Raw genomic sequence first — 9,112 nt, forward strand, 5'->3', positions numbered from 1 at the left:
CTGCCTCCTCACATCCCATGGTTCAACCAGGATTGGGACTAGAAGAGCAGAGATCCTTTGGCCTGGAAACGTCCACAGTTAAAAGCAAGACCCAGTGAGCTTGAGCTAAAAGACCAGAGGCTTTAGCTGAGAGCTGTAACAGACCTATATCAGGGTCAGGAACAGAGGGAAATGTCACACACAGTGCCCCATGTGTTATACAAGCTCTCCCCCTTCCTGGGGCTTAGTTTTCTTAATGCAGAAATTAGCAATAATCAAACAGGAAGTTTAGCTCCAACCTCCTCTATAGGTTGCTTTGTTCATATGGATCCTTCCTTCTGGCTGCTCAGCCCACACCCTAGATCCTCTCTTCCCACACAACCTCTCCCTTCTCTAAAACAAAGGAAAACATTTGCTCCTGTTTCAAATGTAGTCCCAAATTTCTAGTCCAAGCAATTACCTTTCAACAGCACTGGTACATTCATAGAGCTTAATACCAGAAGTGGCCAGAGGGACAGGGGAGGAGGGAGAAGAGAGCAACAACGTGAGTGGACAGGGAGGAGAAATACTGGGTGGAGTGAAGGAGCAGGGAGATAGAATGCAGGAGGGGCAGGCGATTGAGTGGGGGCAGTAAGGATGATAAGGAAGTAAGGGAGGGACAGAACAGCAGGAGAAATTCACTGGACCCAGTCTTTCCCATCCCGGCTCTCCACTTTCCTGATCATGGCCTTGAGGGTCCTATTGAACCTTTCTACAAGACGGTCTGTTTGTGGGTGGTATACAGTCCACAGGGCTTGTACATGGAGCAATGAACAGAGATCTTTCATCAACTTGGATACGAAAGGTGTCCCTTGATCAGTCAGTATCTCCTTGGGTAGCCCAACCCGGGAAAAGATCTGTACTAGCTCCTTAGCTATTGTCTTGGAAGCTGTGTTGCGTAGCGGGACAGCTTCCAGGTATCGGGTTGCATAGTCTAATACAACCAGCACATGTTGGTGGCCCCAAGCTGTCTTCTCTAGGGGCCCAACAGATCCATGGCTTTGCATTCAAATGGTACCTCTATTATTGGAAGAGGTATCAAAGGGGCCCATAAGTGTGGGCGAGGGCTATGTAGCTGACACTCTGGACAAGATGTGCAGTATCGCCTGACATCTTCATGTACTCCTGGCCAGAAAAACCTCTGCAGGATCCTGGCCTGGGTTTTCTCTACCCCTAAGTGTCCTCCAAACAGGTGACTGTGGGCGAGGCTCAATATGGCTTTTTGATGTTTTCGTGGCACGAGAAGTTGATGTATCTCCTGCTCCTGCATTTGCACCACACGGTACAGGAGATCTTTCTTTCCTATAAAGTAGAGTCCTGGACCCCAGACCTTCCCCTCCACTGGTATCCCATCTATCTCAGCCACCTCTTTCCTGATGTTATCATATCTAGGGTCCTCTGCCTGGTCCCGTCCCAAAGTCTCTATCCCAGGACTAACCTGCTTGAGCTCCCAGGGTCCGGCTTCTGCTTCTTCCAATGGCTCATTGCCATCATGGCTGGGGCCAGCCTCTGGCTCACCTTCTGTGTTGGTAGTTTCTCTGATGGCTGCTCGTGTCTATCTGCCTACTAGCGCGGTCTTCTGGCCCTAGGTCAGGATCCGGGTTCCTAAAGCCTTCGCGGCCTTCCTTTCTTTTTTTGTCTTCCGGGCCTTTTGGGGGGCTGAGAATAGATCCTGAGAAAACTCAGAAAACATTGGGGGTTGACACCCCCCAATGATGAGTCACTGCCAACAGGGTCTCCACTTCTCTCCAGCCTTTCCAGGAGTAACTTATCAAACCCTGGATAGTCCCTCCCAATAACTACAGGATATGGGAGTTTAGGAATTACGCCCACTGTCACCTTAATGGGGTTCCCCTGAACCTCTATCTCCACTGGGATGGTGGGGTAATGGCTCATGGCCCCATGAACGCATGTCACTGCTATGTGTTTGGCTTGTAGCAGCTGGCTACTTTTTACCAGCTTACCCGATATAAGGGTGATAGCACTTCCACAGTCCACAAGTGCTGTAGTCTCTGCTCCATTTATCTTCACCAGCCTGGTGTAGTTATGTGGGGCTAACGCGATGCCCGCAAGGTGGATAAAGATGCATGGGACCTCCCAATCCCCCAAGTTGCATTGCATAGGCTCCTCGGTGCTGGGACACTGTGCTGCTATGTGTCCCCACTCCCCACATGAATAACACCTATAATTGTTTCTAATTATTCTCCTATGATGTGGGCTAGGGGGTTTAGTCCCAGGGTTCCCCCCACTCAGGCCAATCCTTTCCTTCTGGAGTCTCTGCTGGTTTTCAGCCCTCCTCTTCCTCCACCACCTAGGACTCCCCAGGGATTTGGCTGTCCCACCTTCCAGGGCTGGGGTTGGGTGTTTGCTATGAAAGGGGCTTTCCTTTGGTAGTTCGGTCAATTCCCTGGCTGTCATGCTTCTTTCTACCAGCGTGATCATCTCGTCAAAGGTGGACGGATCGTTCTGGCCTACCCATTTGCGGAGATCTGGTGGCAGTGCCCTCATGTACTGGTCAATAACCAGAACCTCTAGGATCTCTTCTGGACTCCGGGACTCTGTTTGCAACCACTTTCGTGCGAGATGGATGAGGTCATACAATTGGAACAGCGGGGTTTTGTCTTCCTGGTACCTCAAGTCATGATAATACTGGGCCCGCATTGCGATTGTTACTCCAGATCTGGCCAGGATCTCTGCCTTCAGCTGGGAGTAGTCTGCTGCAGCCTCTTCAGGCAGATCATGGTAGTCCTTCTGGGCCTCCCTACAGGAATGGGGCAAGGATGCCAGACCACTGATCTCGAGGCCAGGCCTCCCATAGGGCTGTCCTCTCAAAGGCCAAAAGGTATGCCTCTACATCATCCTCCCATGTCATTTTCTGCAGCCAATGGCTAGCCCGTATGAGCCGCGTCCCATCATGGCCACGGTTCAACTCTGTGAGGGTCTTTACCTGGTTTACCAGTTCCCGCAACATAGCTCGGTCTTGAGCAGCTTGGTCCATCAGCAGGTGATTAGTCTCTTGTTGCAGCCTCACTGCTTCTTGCTAGGTGGCTGCCTGGACACGGGTAGCCTCCTGCTGGGCTGCCATGGCTTGTATCAGTGCCCGCACTACGTCATCCATTGTAGTGACAAAAAAAAATTAACCCTCTCTTTTTTTTTTTTTAATCACCCTCCTTCTTCCGCCACACTGTGGACACCAAAAATCCCACCTGTGACACCAGTTGTGACAAAGTTCCTCCTTTACCTTGGTGGGTCCTGTGCTTATTGGCGGATTTGCTCACCTCAGTGATCTTCCCCTCTAGTGGAACCCACAGTCTGGGTCAACTCCTTCTGTGTCTGATCAGGAGTTGAGAGGTTTGGGGGGAACCCAGGCCCGCCCTCTACTCCGGGTTCCAGCCCAGGGCCCTGTGGATTGCAGCTGTCTATAGTGCCTCCTGTAATAGCTGCATGACCGCTACAACTCCCTGGGCTACTTCCCCATGGCGTCCTCCAAACACCTTCTTTATCCTCACCACAGGACCTTCCTCCTGGTGTCTGATAATGCTTGATTGTCCGATAATGCCTCATTCCTCCAGTAGCACACCCTCTCAGTCTCAGTTCCTTGTGCCTCTTGCTCCCATCTCCTCACATGCACTTCCTCTCCTCTGGCTCCTCCCCGCCTGACTGGAGTGAGCTCCTTTTTAAACCCAGGTGCCCTGAATAGCCTGCCTTGATTGGCTGTAGCTGTTATAATCAATGTAGCTATCTCCAGTGTCTTCTAGAAAGATCTTAATTGGCCCCAGGTGCCTTGATTAACCTGGAGCAACTGCCATTTGGTTACCACGGTCCTAGGGATTTGTTTAGCCTGGGGCTAACATACCTGTTCCTCAGTACTTTACTGTAGCCATCTGGCCTTGCCCCATCACAACTGGTATGCCCTGAATATGAAATTTTGACATTGTAATTTGACATTGTAAACTGAATTCTAAAGGAACTTTTTGAAACTTCGAAGCTCACCATCTGTGCGATGAATCTGCACATCAATGAATTGAACTCATGTCTGAATGTATAGAAATATTTTAATCATACTCTCTTCTGTTTTTTACTAAATTTCAATTTAGTTAATGAGTGTCTAGCTGGTATCTCAGAAGTAAATCTGGCATTAGATAAGGCTCAGGGAAATGTTTCTCTGTAGAAAATTACTGTGCAGAACTGTAACAGTGAAGGAAATGTTCCTGTGTTTGTTGGGGTAATGACTTGCCCATGAAGGGAGCTATCCCAATCTCCAAGCAATTGTCCTTAAACAGTCATGTGTGCTGGAACAGGGGGAAAGGATATTCCAAGTTGTTTGCCTGTTAAAGGCGAATGTTTCCCCAGCTGAAGGTCCTTTCAGCTGAGTGAGAATCCCTCATTTGGGAGAGGTTAAGCACAGTTCTCCTCACCTTTGTTCTTACAATAAAGAAAATAACATTGATAACAACATTTCCCTACCCCTGAATTCAGTACGATGGTGATTTGTAACCCAGCACCAGCCAAAGTAGATCACTTTGAGCAACACCACTATCTGCTGAGTATCTAGGAAGACTAGGTGTGTTGATGTAAATACCATTTGCTTCTGAAGTCTCTTCCACTCCCAGCTAGCTGTCAGGGGAAACTCATTTAGACCTTGCTTACAAAGGCTTATGCACTGAACAATATGCCAGGGTCGCGTGCCAGAAAAGAGGACTGGACTCATTTTTGATCATGGCTCTGCAGCTTTTTTCATGGCATGTAGATTTTTAACCAGAGCCTTGAAAGTGACAGGCCAGGTCTAATGGGAAACAATAGCCACATCCATTCTCTTTATTAACTGCATCAACAGGAATTCTGAAGTCAGAGCAGCCAAGGATATGGCTTTTTATGGGCCAACATCCCACCAGTCCCCTGTCTCTCCAGAAACACAAGAACTTTGTTCATCTCACTGCCTCCGTTGGTCTCCTTCCCCCATTGCACTGCCCTCCCTCACCAGCGGGTCAGGACATCCATCTCCCATTGTGCCAGGGCTTAGACCTCATCTGAACCTCTCTACAAAGTGGAGATAAGTAGCTCATATGTTCTCAGATGGAACGGTCCAGGATGGAATAGGTGGTTGTGGTCCATCTTTTTTGTCTCCTAAGTCACCAGTGCCATAGCCAAGTGATGAACTGACCTGTCACTGGAAGAACACCCTGATTATTCTTTCATGAAAGTGTTTGCTTTTCATGCTGTACACGATTGGATTCATCAGAGGCGGGACCAGCAGGTATACATATCCCAGGAAAATCTGAAGTGAGTGAGAAGAGCTATTCCCAAATCTGTGTATCACAGGCAAGCCAAGCATTGGTGTGTTGAAAAGCAAGACAGCACAGAGATGGGCCACGCAGGTGTTCAGGGGCCTGAGGGACTTCATGTGGGATGTGATGCTCAGCACTCTTCTGAGGATCATCACATAAGAGAGGCAGATGAGCAGCGAGTCTAACCCCACTGTTAACAATGCAATAGACAAGCCATAGATGCTGTTGACTGTGATATCTGAACAAGCTAACTTCATGACTTCTTGGTGCACACAGAAGGAATGGGAGAGGACATTAGCTCAACGATACTGGAACTTTTTCAGGAGAAAGGGGAGTGGGAATATTAAAGCCACTGCCCTTAGCACACACACTTTCCCATCTTGGTTATTTTGGGGGCGGTTAAGATGGACGCATATCTTAAAGGATTGCAGACCGCGACAAAGCGGTCAAAGGCCATCAAGAAGAGCATGGACGATTCAATGTATGAAAGCGAGTGGATGAAAAACAGCTGAGCAAAACAGGCATCGAGGCTGATCTCCCTAGATTTAAACAAGAATATGCCTAGTATCGTCGGCATGGTGGTTACCGATAAGCCAAGGTCTGTGACGGCCAACATGGAAAGAAAAATGTACATGGGCTCATGGAGGCTTGGATCTGTTTTTATAATGAACAGAATGACTGAATTTCCTACTATCAAAATAACATACATTAAGCAGAAAGAGATAGAGATCCAGAAATGGACATCTTCCAGCCCAGGTTTGGATTTGGTGTCATTGACAGCTGACACAATGTACTGGGCAGGTCCCAGGGGTTTTCAACTTTCCTTCCTGAAAGGAAAAAGAACAGGAAACTCGACTATATTTAACAAGACATCTTTCTGCTCTCAATGCAAGTCTAGAGACTCCCAGGATCTCAAGGAAGATCATCAAAAACATAGTCTTGGATTTACACCACTGATGGGAAGATAGACACTGCCAGACTGGATAAGACCTGTACTCCATCTAGCTCAGTAGCCAGTTTCCGATGCTGGAGAGAAAGGGGGAAGAAGCCCTTCAATAGGCAGCTATGAGATAACCAGCTTCCAGGGAAAGTTTCCTCCTGACACCCAGCACTTACACATATTTTGTGGTGTAAATCAGGAAGGTTTAGAGCCCTTCCTATACTTTATTAAAAACAATCCTCACTGCTGTAATTAGATTTTCTGGTAACCCATATAAACACCCAGTTCCTCTACACCAGCCACACTATCACAAGAACTAACCAGATCAGCCACAACATCACTGGTTCATTCACCTGCACGTCCACCAATGTAATATACACCATCATGTGCCAGCAATGCCCCTCTGCTATGTACATTGGCCAAACTGGACAATTCTTACGTAAAAGGATCAATGGACACAAGTCAGATATTAGGAATGGCAATATACAAAAACCTGTAGGAGAACACTTCAACCTCCCTGGCCACACAATAGCAGATTTAAAGGTAGCCATCCTGCAGCTAAAAAACTTCAGGACCAGACTCCAAAGAGAAACTGCTGAGCTTCAGTTCATTTGCAAATTTGACACCATCAGCTCAAGATTAAAGTAAGACTGTACTGAAGAAATCTGTATGTTGGATACTGTTATTTATCTTTGACCGTATGTGCTGTATTGCTATAATAAGAGCATGTTTCGATTTATGAGGCATCCTAGTTCACCTACAGATTGTCGTCTTATCAGTGGAAGGATTTTTTTGTTCAGTATGAACAGCTTTACTATACTGTGGTGTCTTTCCTCCACTTTGGAGCGACTCAGGGTACTGGCATCCCCAACTGTCCCAGTTTGCATATTTGTGTTGTTCTCCACAGGGGGGAGTTCCGCTCTCAGAACAGACTGAACCTTCTCACTATCCCTGCAATACAATGGAATTATTATGGTTACGGGTGTAACCGAAGTTTGGTGGGTTACACTCAGGCCAGGCCCTTGTCTCCGGCTCTTTAATAGAGCACTGACTCTGCTCTCCCAGGAGCCCCTCTCTGCCTGAACACGGGTTGCTTTTACAGGCCCAGCTCACTAGATGACATCTACTCTGTCTTTCCATCCAGACTCCAAGGAGGACTGGAGAACTGAGCAGGATTATGACATCACAGGTGTCAAGGAGGCTGAACAGCTGTAACATAAGAATGGTCACACTGGGTCAGACCAAAGGTCCATCTAGCCCAGTATCCTGTCTTCTGACAGTGGCCAATGCCAGGTGTTTCAGAGGGAATGACCAGAACAGGGAATCATCAAATGATCCATTCCCTGTCATCCATTTCCAGTTTCTGGTAAACAGAACCTAGGGACACTCAGAACATGGTGTGGCAGCCTGGCCCATCTTGGCTAATAGCCATTGATGACCTATGTTTCATGAAATTATCTAGTTCTTTTTTTGAACCTTCTCATAGTCTTGGCCTTCCCAACATCCTCTGGCAAGGAGTTCCCTGGCTTGACTGTGCATTGTGTGAAGAAATACTTCCTTTTATTTCTTTTCGACCAGCTGCCTATTCATTTCATGTGGTGACCCCTAGTTCTTTTGTTCTGAGAAGGAATAAATAACACTTCCTTATTTTTTTTTTCCAAACAAATCATGATTTTATAGACCTCTATCATATCCCCTGTAGTTGTCTTTTCTAAGATGAAAAGTCCCAGTCTTATTAATCTCTCCACCTATGCAAGCTGTTCCACACCCCTAATCATTTTTGTTGCCCTTTTCTGAACCTTTTCCAATTCCAAGATATCTTATTTGAGATGGGGAGACCATATCTCCATGCAGTATTCCTACGCTTTGTTTCCTATGGTTCAGCCAGTTACTGATCCATGAGAGGACCCTTCCTCACTCAAGAACTCAGATGCAACCTGCTGTGAGAAACTCGTTTTAACAAGGATGCCCCTGTGCCAACACAGGCTACAGGTCAAAATGTGTAACTTCAATAAGAACGGTATTGGAAGAGCCCAAAAGAACCACTACAGGAATGTATTGACTATGACCCATTCCTTCAGATGCACTGTGGCCTAGTGGATAGAGCACTAGATGGAACTCAGAAGACTTAAGTGGTAGTCCTGGCTCTGCTACTGTTGTGCTGGGTGACCTTGGGGAACTCATTGCGCTTCTCTGTGCCTCAGTTTCCCCTCTCGAAATGGGGGCTAATGCTACAGACCTCCTTTTGAAAGTACTTTGAGGTCTACTGATTGAACATGTTAGATACGAGGTAGGGCTCTTTATTATTTTATGATATAGGGTGCTTCTCTTAAAGCTCCCACTGCTGGAGTCAAGTAATTTATTTGAGAATCTCTGCTCTTTCTTTTATTTTATTTGTTAGCCAATTTGAAGCCCTGATAGTTGCAGAGAGAAGCTGGAGAACGTGAATTGAGTGCAACTTAGCGGCTCAGCCACCAGAAGGCAAATGAAAAGTTCCCCAGATGAATATTTTTGGAAGATCTCATTATTTTGAAGCCAATCTCACGATTTTGGTGGGGTACAGCTCATGGTGTTGGAATGCTTGGGCTGGCAATACCGTGAAAGCTTTTCTGCACACGTAGCACTAGATAATCACATCAGGGCTGCTTCTCACTTCAGGCTGGGAGATTCTGCTTCAGTCACAGGGGGTTTAGGAGTTCCCACAAGTAGGGAAAAAATGTCCCTTGCCTGAGGGCTTGAGAGTCAAAGATCGGAAAAGACCCAGGGTTTTCCTGGGAAACCTGATGCCCTCTCTCCTGACTTATTCTGAGCTCAGCAGCTCAGCTCAGTTTAATGGTTGCCCCATCCCATCTCCTGATCTAAGTAC

General features: G+C 47.1%; 1 pseudogene; it reads right to left on the bottom strand.

The window, feature by feature from the left end:
• Window positions 1-5,185: 5,185 nt before the first annotated feature.
• LOC127044154 (olfactory receptor 51G2-like) lies at window positions 5,186-5,946 on the bottom strand (annotated as a pseudogene).
• Between the last annotated feature and the right edge of the window lie 3,166 nt (window positions 5,947-9,112).

Source organism: Gopherus flavomarginatus, chromosome 1 (assembly GCF_025201925.1).
Source record: "Gopherus flavomarginatus isolate rGopFla2 chromosome 1, rGopFla2.mat.asm, whole genome shotgun sequence".
Taxonomy (NCBI): Eukaryota; Metazoa; Chordata; order Testudines; family Testudinidae; genus Gopherus; species Gopherus flavomarginatus.